Raw genomic sequence first — 12,098 nt, forward strand, 5'->3', positions numbered from 1 at the left:
AGGAGTCCAGTTCGCTTTGTTGCGTCTTCAGATACTTTGTAAAGGGTTCCCATTCATCCTTAAAGTCACAGTTATCCTTGTCCCGTAGATTGTATGTCAGTTTTGCCAGTTCTGCATAGTCCGTCAATTTTTCTTGCCATGATTCTTTAGTTGGGATTTCTTCCATCTTCCATCCTAGTGCTACCAGAACTCTCGCGACCGTTGTCGCATACATGAAGATGTTTTTCAGCTTTTTTGGCAGGTCTTTCCCTACAATCCCCAATGAAAATGCCTCGGGTTTTTTAACAAATGTTAAATGGAACATTTTCTTCAATTCATTGTATATCATTTCCCAATTTTTTTTTATTACATTACAATCCCACCACATATAAAATGTCCCTTCCTTTTCCTTACACTTCCAACATATATTTTAACTAGTTTTGTACATTTTCTCTAACTGCACTGGTGTTGTGTACCATCTATACATCATCTTCATGTAATTCTCCTTCAATAGGAAACAATCTGTAAATTTTAAATCAGTTTTTCATAATTTTTCCCAATCTTCCATCATAATGTTGTGACCTACATCTTGTGATCTTATTGAAATCTTTCTGTACATAACGTCGATCCCAGCTTCAGTGTGTTCCCAGGCTGAAGAAGAGGATGGCACCTGAAGGAGGACGTGGGTGAAATTGAAAGTGAACACAGCACATGAGAATGCAGAATGTGTTGTTTACTGTTTACGTGGTGCAGAGAGGTTAAGACTGGTGTCTTTGTTAGGAATATTAGGCTCACTGACAGCATGTATGTGTTGCCACCCAAAATAATGTCCTTCCAAACTGGTAAGGATAGTTTATGTAGTTGCAGCTTTTCATATGTAAGATTTCACGAGAAACGCCCACTCATACGCCTGGAGGAAAATTGTCATAGGAAAAACTCCCATCTACTTGGAGTCAATTGCCTGTTCCTTTGTATTCCTGCTGTTTTATCAGCTGCCTTTATCCATAAATATACATATCAGAACTTCCTTCTGGGAAGGGCTGCAGGAATGTTACACAACGATCAGCCGAATAAAATCGTAAAACAGCATAGCCAGAAAGGATACGAAGACTACCTAATGTTTTGCTGCCTGGCATGATTCATTTCTGAGCACAATTCTAAGTGTTGGTGCTGACCTTTAAAGCCCTAAACGGCGCTCTATGTGGGGCTACCTTTGAAGATGACCCAGAAACTGCAACTAATCCAGAATGCAGCAGCTAGATTAGTGACTGAGAGCGGCCGCCAAGACCACATAACACCGTTCCTAAAAGACCTACATTGGCTCCCAGTACGTTTCCGAGCACAATTCAAAGTGTTGGTGCTGACCTTTAAAGCCCGAAATGGCCTCAGTCCAGTATATCCAGTGGCGTAGCGTGGGGGATGCAGGGGGGGCCGCCCGCACCGGGCGCAACATCTGGGGGTTAGGGTTAGGGGGCGCAAATTACTTGCCTTGCCCCGGGTGCTGACAACCCACGCTACACCACTGAGTATATCTGAAGGAGTGTCTCCACCCCCATCGTTCTGCCCGGACACTGAAGTCCAGTGCTAAGGGCCTTCTGGCGGTTCCCTCGCTGTGAGAAGCCAAGTTACAGGAAACCAGGCAGAGGGCCTTCTCGGTAGTGGCGCCCTCCCTGTGGAACGCCCTCCCACCAGATGTCAAAGAGAAAAACAACTACCAGACTTTTAGAAGACATCTGAAGGCAGCCCTGTTTAGGGAAGCTTTTAATGTTTAATAGACTATTGTATTTTAATATTCTGTTGGAAGCCGCCCAGAGTGGCTGGGGAAACCCAGCTGGATGAGCGGGGTATAAATATATTATTATTATTATTATTATTATTATTATTATTATTATTATTATTATTATTATTATTATTATCATCATCATCAGTGGTTCCCAACCTTTTTTTGGCCGTGCCCCACCTAAGCATCCCTAAAATCCTGATTCCCACCCCACCCCTGTATATAATTTAGGAAGCCTAAAAGGCCGTTAACTGTTAATAACTCATTCTCAAATCACACACCCCCAAAGCAAATTGCCCCCCTGTGGAGTGTGTGCCCCACGCTGGGAACCACAGGTCTATATGAAAGCACTGGTTGCGTAAGCCAAATATAGCAGCCACAAATGCTTTCATTTCCTTCTGACTTCTGGGATTATTAGAAAAATTTGAACTTTTAATTGCAGTAGTCCGAGCAGGAGATAACTAGAGCATGCACCACTCTGGCGAGACAGTCTGCGGGCAGGACACTTCAAAACAATAACTGCCTACTTTGCATCTTCCTGCCTATTACACACCCACTGAGCTTCTTGAAATAGCCCCAGTGAAGCACCAGCTATTAGGCTCACTAACAGCATTTACACCTTGCAAAAGAAGGCAGGGCTTTTCCTTAGAAGCAAGGCGGAATTGGTTAGGTAGGTGCCAACTTTTCAGATGAAAGATTTCCTGATAAAAGCCTACTCCTGTCCCCGAAGGGTTATGCCAGAGCAGGCGTACCAACTATCCAGGGCATATACAGTCCTTGGCTGCCAAGATCATTTCTCAAATGCTGTGCATGTTCCTGAATTTGTGTAGTTGGCATCCGTCGGTCTTGAGAGACAATGGAGTGTGCCTCTGTGGGTGAAGCAGGGGCAGGTTTAGGGCAGCGTGACCAGTTTTGTCACACCGGGCGTGGAGCCTTGGAGTCTCTGCAAGGGGCACTGCAACTATGATGTAGAATGAAAGGAGAAAGTTGGGGGTTGTTGTTATTTAGTCATTTGGTCATGTCCGACTCTTTGTGACCCCATGGACCAGAGCACGCTAGGCACTCCTGTCTTCCACTGCCACCTGCAGTTTGGTCAAACTCATGCTGGTAGCTTCAAGAACACTATCCAACCATCTCGTCCTCTGTCATCCCCTTCTCCTTGTGCCCTCCATCTTTCCCAACATCAGGGTCTTTTCCAGGGAGTCTTCTCTTCTCATGAGATGGCAAAAGTCTTGGAGCCTCAGCTTCAGGATCTGTCCTTCCAGTGAGCACTCTGGGCTGATTTCCTTCAGAATGGATAGGTTTGATCTTCTTGCAGTCCATGGGACTCTCAAGAGTCTCCTCCAGCACCATAATTCAAAAGCATCCATTCTTCGGTGATCAGCCTTCTTAAGCCTACATAATTTTGGCATCACATAGGGTGCCCCCGAAATTTGAGACCACAAGGTCCACCACTGGGTGAAGTCAAACTGCTGTGCTAGCAGCACTGAAGTAACCTCCCTGGGGCACAAGCCTGGGCAGTGTGGATGGAGGTCCTGGGCAGGGCCTCTTAAGCATACCCAGCGCCATAGTGCAAAGCTCCCTCCGGCGTGCCCCCACCCCATTTCCCAGAGTTTTAAAAAGAGGGCGGTGCTGCCGGCGGGGCGGGCAGTGGCTGGAGGGCGGCTCCTCCGGCAGGGAAAGGATGGAGGGTGGAAGCGGCGCCCCCTGGCTCAGCTGGCCGCTTCATGCCGTGGTGGCCATGGCAGACGGAGGCTCCGGGCGCGGTGCTGCTTCGGCACCGCATGGTGGAGGTGGGCAAGGTTGGCGAGCTGATTCTGGGAGGTGCTGCGTCCAGCCTCCGCCTCTTCCCTGGCGCCCTCCAGAACTTGGCGCCCTGGCGCCATGCGCCACTAGCCTCTATGGGTAAGACGACCCTGGTCCTGGGCTGCCCAGACGACAAGACCCCCCTCTCAGTCTCACTGATGGGGTCCAAAGGAAAGCAGAGCAAGGTGTTTTGCACCAGATGGGTTGCAGGAGAGATGCATTTTAAAGAAAAGCACACATTCTGCTCATGTAAAAACACCAGACAGGCCCCACAAATAACCCAGAGATGCATTTTAAAGAAAAGCACACATTCTACACCATCCGCAGGGACATGGCGTGTGTTCTGGGTGTGTGGCACGCCGCCTGCGGGGGTGTGGTGCCTGGTGCGCGGGGGGGCACAGTGCATGTCCGGGGGGGCTGCCACGATGGCACCCTACTGGAATAGTGGTGCCAGGGGCGGTCCGCTTCCTCCACCAGTGCCCACTGTGATGCCCCCCCCCCGTGGTGTGGCACCCAGTGTCCCCCCGCCAGCTATGCCTTTGCTCTTGATTGATTCCAGCAATACAGCTTGTTGCTGTTAGGCATTCATTTTGGGCTGATTTCTTCTCTGAATTAACCTGACAGTTAAAAATGCCAAAGACTCACATAGCCCATCGCCGTTTTCTCACCCCGCCCCCGTCAGCGATGACACCCAGGGCGACCCGCACCCCCCCTTCCTACGCCACTGTAGCCACCTTCCCTTCGTTGGAGAAGAGACCTGGAGGAAGGCCTCCCAAGACCATCACGGGATGTGGACAGTTAGTTGGGAGAAGACATTCCTACAAGTACTCAGGTGAGGTAGAGATTTAAAGGTAAACACCAGCTCTGACCTGAACAGGCTACAAGCAGTGCAATTCTTAAATGCCAGGGCAATTGTTTCTCTGTGCACAGTGCCAGTTAGCAGCAATCTTCTTTTCACCTTCATTTCCAAAAATATAATGTAGTTCCAAAAATACATTATGGAAACTTGCATTCCCATACACCACAACTTGTAACAGTAAGCATTTGTAAAATGTGTTCTTATTGAGTGGGCGACGAGCTCTTCATAAACTTTCAGAACAGTTCTTTGGTTTTCTGGAGAATCTGTAAATGAAATAAAGGTCCGCCATTCTCCTGCAAAGGTATCTTTGTGCTTTGCTCCTCTTGCCAGGTATTCAAGTTCACACCATCTAAGTCCTTCCAGAACGTGATTATAACCACACGTGTTGCCACTGAGAGAAATGCCATTTGTGGTTTATCCATCAAGTCCTGATTCTCATTTAAATAGAGATTTGATAATGCAACCTCTGGAGACTTCGTGATATGCTGTTGAGTAATTTTTCTTATCTCATTAAACACTTGCTCCCCAAAATTTTCCACAAGTGCCTATAGCTGCCTCTGTTCCCACACCCCTGCCAGCACCTAGATGAAGTATGTTTATGCATATGTGAAAGTTTAACTGGGGTTACCATTTCTGCATTCTCTTCAGCATTAATTCCTTAATGCGGTCTGAGATGCTTTTATAGGGAAACTTGCCCCACAGCTTACTCCAAGATCTGTTCTCTCTTTGGTGAAAGTAACCCGAACTTCCTAACATTATGATGCAAAGCCATTGCTCAGATTGTATCATGATTTTTTTTTAAGAAATATTTATTAAGATTTTACAAAGACAAATATACAAAAACACATAATAATAAAAGAGAAAAAATAAAAAATAAAAAGATAAGTAAAACATACAGAAACAACAAGAAAAATTAAAAACATTTTTTTTCATAACATAAAACTCATTTGCTTGTTTCTTTGACTTCCTCACACCTCCTCTTCTTGTATTCCCATTTAAATAATCAAATCAGCAAATCCTTACCCTCTTTCATTTATCTTATCTCTATAACTTAACATTTTATAACTCAGTATTTTCATACATTATCAATTCATTTTTGCATATTCTTATTAACTTTGTTGCCAATACCACTTATTTCCAATCCAACACCATTTTAGTTATTTTTTTTTTACCTAATTATACCCTTCTTCCATATTCTTAAAGCATTACAGCTGGAAACCACTTAATTTCTATCCAACATCATTCTAACATTCATTAATTTTGCAATATTTCTGTAAATAGTCTTTAAATTTCTTCCAATCTTCTTCCACCGCCTCTTCTCCCTGGTCCCGGATTCTGCCAGTCATTTCTGCCAGTCCCATATAGTCCATCATCTTCATCTGCCATTCTTCCAAAGTGGGTAAATCTTGTATCTTCCAATACTTTGCAATAAGTATTCTTGCTGCTGTTGTAGCGTACATAAAAAAAGTTCTGTCCTTCTTTGGCACCAATTGGCCGACAATGCCCAGAAGAAAGGCCTCTGGCTTCTTCGGGAAGGTATATTTAAATACCTTTTTCATTTCATTATAAATCATTTCCCAGAAAGCCTTAATCCTTGGGCACGTCCACCAAAGGTGAAAGAATGTTCTGTTTCTAATTTTGATTTTTCCACCTGGAAGCCAATTTTCTTGTCCAAATTATATGCCTCCATTATCTGATAGTAATGAAGCCAATCTCGCACTTTGTTTTTTAGTTTCTCAAAACTCTGCAATTTTAGTCTATCTCCCTCTTGTTCCAAAATTTCCCAATATTTCGGCCCAGATTGTATCATGATTAGCCACACCCCATATGGTATATATTCTGCAACCACCTGAGTCAAAATTTGGTATCTGGTGCTATAGCTGCTCTGCTTAGATATATCTTTCACTAGAAGGCTCCAGACAGGTTCAGTCCATGCTCACGCTCACTTTTTACCAGGTAAGTAGTGGTTAACTTACGCAAGTTTATTGAGAAGTCCTGCAGAGTTCACTAGGATTTTCTTCTTAGGATTGCAACCCAAATCATTTAGGAACTCCTCCCACCTCAAAGCAACACAGATTCTACACTTTGAAGAAACACATGCTTCACTTTGTGTGATGGAAATAAAATAAGATTGTATATATTTACTTTGCACCAGTTGGTTCCAAGTTCTAGTTCTCAAGCAATGTTTGTGTTTTACTCAGCATGTATTTGTGAACAGGCGCAGGAGACAGAACACAACAGAGAGGGGTTGAGAAAGTGCTTGGAGAGTTGGACTCTCTCAGTGCCCAGTGGGACATGCCAACACCACTTTCCTTCGAAGAACTTCTGTGCTGTCTGGCTATTTAAAGACCATTCCCCCCCCAAAAAATAGTCCCGCCCCCCACAAGGTCTGAGAGACAGTGGACCGGCCCCCTGCTGAAAAAGTTTGCTGACCCCTTCAATAGAGCCTGAGTGGAAGAGAGAGCTGTGTTTGTCAGCTCTGATTATAAGTTAAAGTTATTTATGCGATGCTGAGCCTGTGCTGAATTGCACAAGACATTGCTTGGATATTTGGGATGTATCTTTGATGCTTTTGTTATGGTTTTGAAGAAAGTTCTGCAAATAAAATTTTGAATGATCACTTATGGGTCTGGACAGTGCTTCCTTCCAAAAGGAACAGTTTTCATGCTCTCAGCAAATGTGGTTAATGAATAAAGCATCACGCTTAATGATATCACCAGGGCCCACCCATATGCTGGATTCCCCCCCCCCCCCCATTGCATTATCCCCAGATCAGGAAAAGCTGAATTAAACAGAGAGATTGTGTAGCCTGTCATTTGAATGAAGACAACAAATACATACAGGATGGGCCAAACCCACTTTAAACTGCTGTGTGTCCACGGTCCCAGCCATAGCTCGGACCTGCTGCAGATTCTACCTGCTGTTGCTGCCCCAGCTGCTTAAGAAAACTCACCCTTGCCCTCCAAGCAGCTCTTCTCTCCTTAGCAGCCAGAGTTGAAGATCCTGGAGTGTAGTAGCTGCTTTGTTGCTTCTTCCCCAGCTGTCACTTGAAATAAGGAAGGAACTGCGATTCGTGGGTTATTGTCTGTGGCACAGCAATGAGATAACACATTGTGACTATTCCCACCTCATTGGCCCTAATCAGACGGTGCTATTGGCCAAACAAACAACAGGAATTGTCTCCTGAGCGTGACTTCCCAAGGCAAAAGAGGCTGGGCCAACTGGATGTGCTGTTGCGGCACTTAGGAGGTAGCAGAGTTGGTGCTGAATAATAAAGACCTGCTTCCTTCCAATAATCTCAAGGTTGCCAGGAACAGTATTCTTCAGTCACCAAATGCCTGGGTAAACAGGAATGTTTTCAAATTCTTCCTGAAAGGTAATAATGACTGAGTCAGGTTAGGGAAGGCATTCCATTGAAAAGGCCCTGTCATGGATCAGCAACAGCCAGTTGGCCCATGGCAGTGACAACAAGAAGGGCAGACCCACATAGAGTGCACAACAGTAATAATAATAATAATAATAATAATAATAATAATAATAATAATAATAATAATTTATTTATACCCCTCCCATCTGGCTGGGTTTCACCAGCCACTCTGGGCGGCTTCCAACTGAATATTAAAAACAATACAGCACCAGACATTAAAAACTTCCCTAAACAGAGCCGCCTTCAGTTGTCTTTTAAAAGTAAAATAGTTGTTTATTGCCTTGACATCTGCTGGGAGGGTGTTCCACAGGGCAGGCGCCACTACCGAGAAGGCCCTCTGCCTGGTTCCCTGTAACTTCACTTCTCGCAGCGAGGGAACCTCCAGAAGGCCCTCAGTGCTGGACCTCAGTGCCTGGGCTGAATGATGGGGGTGGAGAACCCCATCCAAGCAGTCCAAGCAGGAGGCCACTACAGTGTGGACAACTGAGGCCAAACTCTCCCAGGCCAGGAATGGCTATAGCCGGTGAACCAGGCTTAGCTGGGCACAAGCATTCCTAGCCACAGAAGCTACTTGGGACTCCAGTGAGAAGTTGGAATCCAGGAAAACTGCCCAACTACAAACTTGGTCCTTCAAGGAAGTGCAATCCCTCTCAGAACAGGATGTATACTGAATTCACAGACATGTGAACCACCCACCCACAGCACTTGCACCTTATCAAATTTACTGGCCCCCATTCAGTGCATCCAGACACCTGTCCAACACCTTCATGGTCTCTCCTGAGTCTGATGGAATGGATAGTGCTGAGTGTCATCAGCATACTGATGAAATCACCCTCCAAATCCCCAGATGAGCGCTCCCAACACTCTCATATAGATGTTAAATAACATAGGAGACAGAATGGACTCTTGCAGGACCCCATAGCCCCAAAATCACGGAGCCAAGCAACAATATCCTAGTAGTATTTTCTAGTAGTGACCCTGCAGGTAGGAGTAGAAGCACTGTGGTAGAGTGCCCCCACCTCTGAGTTGCTCCGGAAGAACACTATGATCAACAAGAAGAACCAACAGGGTTGCATTCCCCTTAATCTTGACCGACCAAGGCTCTTTTGAAGCCAGAAATGGGTCTGAAACCAAACTGGAATGGATCCGGATAATCACCTTCCTCCAGAAAGAGATGCAGCTGGTTGGCCACCAGCTTGCCAAGGAAAGAAATAAGAAAGAACGGACCGACGTTTCCCCAAACCTCTGGATCCCTTTGGGGGACGGAACACCACCGCTTGTTTCAAAGCAGTGGGCAGAACTCTCTCCTGTAGTGAGGAACTGACCACTGCCTGGACCCATCCAATCAATCCCCTCCTCCTAGTTTTTATAGCCATGATGAACAGGGGTCTAGAGGGCACACTGCTGACCTTCACCACCATAACCATCCTATCCATATCTTTGGGTTGCAGTACCTGAAATGGATTCCACAAGGTATAATTCACTGATGCTCCAGAGACTATCTCTCTCTCTCTCTCTCTCTATATATATATATATAATTAATTAATTTTAACATATAAATTATAAAGTAAACCACAAAACTTATCACATATACAATCTTTTTAGACTTCCATCAGCACCTCTGATGATCCACCGTTTTAACCACTTCTTATGCATTTCTTAACTTTAAATATTGCCTTTAAATCTTTTAACAAATCATCCTTCCTATTATACATTTTTGCAGTAATTCCAATAATACTCCTCACAAAACTTCTTGCAAACCTACAAACGTCCTCTGGTCTTCACAAATACTTTTCAAATAGTCCGTAAATTTACTCCAGTCTTCCGTGAATTTCTGGTCCTGCCGGTTTCGAATCCTTCCTGTTAATTTATCTAGGTCTGCATAGTCCGTTAACTTCATCCTCCATTCTTCAATCGTCGGTAATTCTTCTTGCTTCCATTTTTGAGCCAATAATATTCTTGCTGCTGTTATTGCATATAAAAAAAAGGTTACATTCCTTTCTACTTATATCACTCCCAACAATGCCCAGTAGATGCTCCAGATACTTTCAATGAACCTGAAACAATTGCAGCATCAAGTTCAGCATGGGTTCGGGTGATTTTGTCCTTAAAAGTGAGTCACAGCAGGATATTGACTGGTCCATTGTCAATGATACCACACGGGTCTGCCGCAGATGGTTTACCACTCTAAGCAATTCTGCTGGGTGATTCATATTCCTTCCCTCTCTCCCTCTCTCTCTGCTTTAGAGTTTCATTCTTGCACCAAGTCTTTCTAGGGATATTTGACTCACTCACATCATTCACACAATGAAGTCAACAAAATATGTCTTTTCCTTAGAAGCAATGCAGAATTGTTTAGGTAAGTGCCAGCTTTTTAGCTCTAAGATTTCATGAGAAATCCTTGTTCCCTTTGGTAGGAGCAAGAAAATCGTGCACCTGTTTCAAGTGAATCCAAGTGAATGGAGAATCTCCTAATGCAGAGTGAAATTCTTGTTCAGTTACAGGTCCATCATTAACAAAAAAAGTTAATGTAATAATAATAGCAGCAGTGTAAACCAGATACTAAAAGGAGTCCAAACATTTAGGGATACTGTATATTAAAAGCTCTTCTTGATGCCACTATGGGGGAGCTTTCCAGGAAAAAGGGTTCAGTAACTGGGGTGGTGGCACCAACAGATTAGTCCTCCTTCGTTGTGGTCAACCCCTTCCCTCAGTTGGCGAGGACACCTGGAGGAAGGCCTTCACAAAAGTCATGGACAGTTTGGTTTGGGTGAAGACATTTCTACAGGTTCTCACTTCCCAAGCCTTAAAGCCTTAAAGGTAAACAGCAGCTCTGAATTGTACTTGGGAACAGGACAGAAGGCAATGAAGTTCTTAAACATGGGGGCAACAGTTTCTCTCTCTCTCTAACTTAAATTTTATTAGTATTTTCCACACAACAACAACACAAAAAGTATCAAAAAATAACAAAACACAAAAACCAACATACAAAAAAACCAAATCCATATCTTACAAGTTAATAATATAAACACAAAAAGGAAAAACAAACATTGACTTCCACCAATCCCACACCTCCTTTACCTCTCATTGTGTCTTCCTGTCTTCCTGATCATCTCTATCCTAGCATCTAGATATAAATCCCTCTTTCTTATCCTTTCACTTCACAAGGTTATTCCAGGCTCAGCCAGATTTCTGTCCTCGAACCTTGACTTTTAAGGTATTCATTTAAACACTCCCATTCCTTTTTCACTTCACTTTTTGGTTTTTGTCTTATTATATCTGTCAATTTGGCTAATTCTAAATACTCTGAAAGCTTACATAACCATTCTCCCCTAGTGGGTAACTGATTACCTTTCCAATACTTACCACCAGGATTCTTGCTGCAGACGTCGAGTATAAGAAAAAAATAGTTTTGTCTTTTGGAATATCATCAACAGTTTCTCAATGCACGGTGCCAGTTAGCAGCAATCTAGCTGCTGTATTCTGTACTGACGGCAGTTTTCAAACAGTCTTCTTCAAAAGGTGGCCCCATAAACAGCACATTACAGCCATCAGTTGTGGAAGGTTTCAACTGCTCAGATATGCTGTATTTGTAGGGCTGAAGAGGTTGAACATACCCCTCATTTTCTGTTCTGTTTTCAAGTAACCAAAATCTAAAAACCCGAGTCAATTTCTCATTGGTCTACCATTGGAGAAATAAAGAAAACAACAAACTTTTGCTTGCCGCAACTAACAGGGTAATTATTGAAAAAGTAGCTTAATTTGATTTAAAAAAGAAAAAGTAGCTTAATTCACTTGGTTGAAGGAAAGATACATCTTACCAGGATGTAACTAATGTTCTTCAGCTATTCTAAGTAATTTTTTTCATCCATGTACGATGCTGACTTTTGTTAAGACCTATGGTGATGACAATAAATTATTGACTTACGGCGTGATATTGGTTTACTTTCTGTTAACTTATTACCAAGCAAACTGGGTTCACGTAAGCTTACTTCCCATCATTGTGATGCAAAGACATGGCTCATATTGTGTCATGATTAGCCACATCCCATTCAATATATATTCTGCAAGATTCTGAGCAGAGTCGGTGTCTGGGGTTACTGCTGCTCCACTCATTCTGTGGCATGTATTTCAGCTGAAGAATCCAGGCAAGTTCAGTCCACGCTCACATTGGATTTTTTACCAGGTAAGTGTTTTTAATGAGTAAAAAGAAGGGAGGCAGTGATTGACTTTCTTATCTGGGTATG

The 12,098-nt window shown here is 43.7% G+C and overlaps 1 long non-coding RNA gene across 3 annotated transcripts in view; it reads right to left on the minus strand.

Annotated features, from left to right (window-relative positions):
* The window catches only part of LOC310769156, a 55,173-nt gene that overhangs the window by 15,152 nt on the left and 27,923 nt on the right, over window positions 1–12,098 (minus strand). The window contains exons 6-7 of one of the 3 annotated variants that reach the window (XR_014551454.1): window positions 7,552–7,793; window positions 7,378–7,470 (exon numbers count right to left, since the gene is read on the minus strand). This is a non-coding gene — a long non-coding RNA (uncharacterized lncRNA). Of the gene's footprint in view, window positions 1–634; window positions 650–7,377; window positions 7,794–12,098 lie in introns of those variants that run through there. The other 2 variants (XR_014551456.1, XR_014551455.1) reach the window with 2 other exon arrangements.

Source organism: Podarcis filfolensis (assembly GCF_964270895.1).
Source record: "Podarcis filfolensis genome assembly, chromosome: 8".
Classification (NCBI taxonomy): domain Eukaryota; kingdom Metazoa; phylum Chordata; class Lepidosauria; order Squamata; family Lacertidae; genus Podarcis; species Podarcis filfolensis.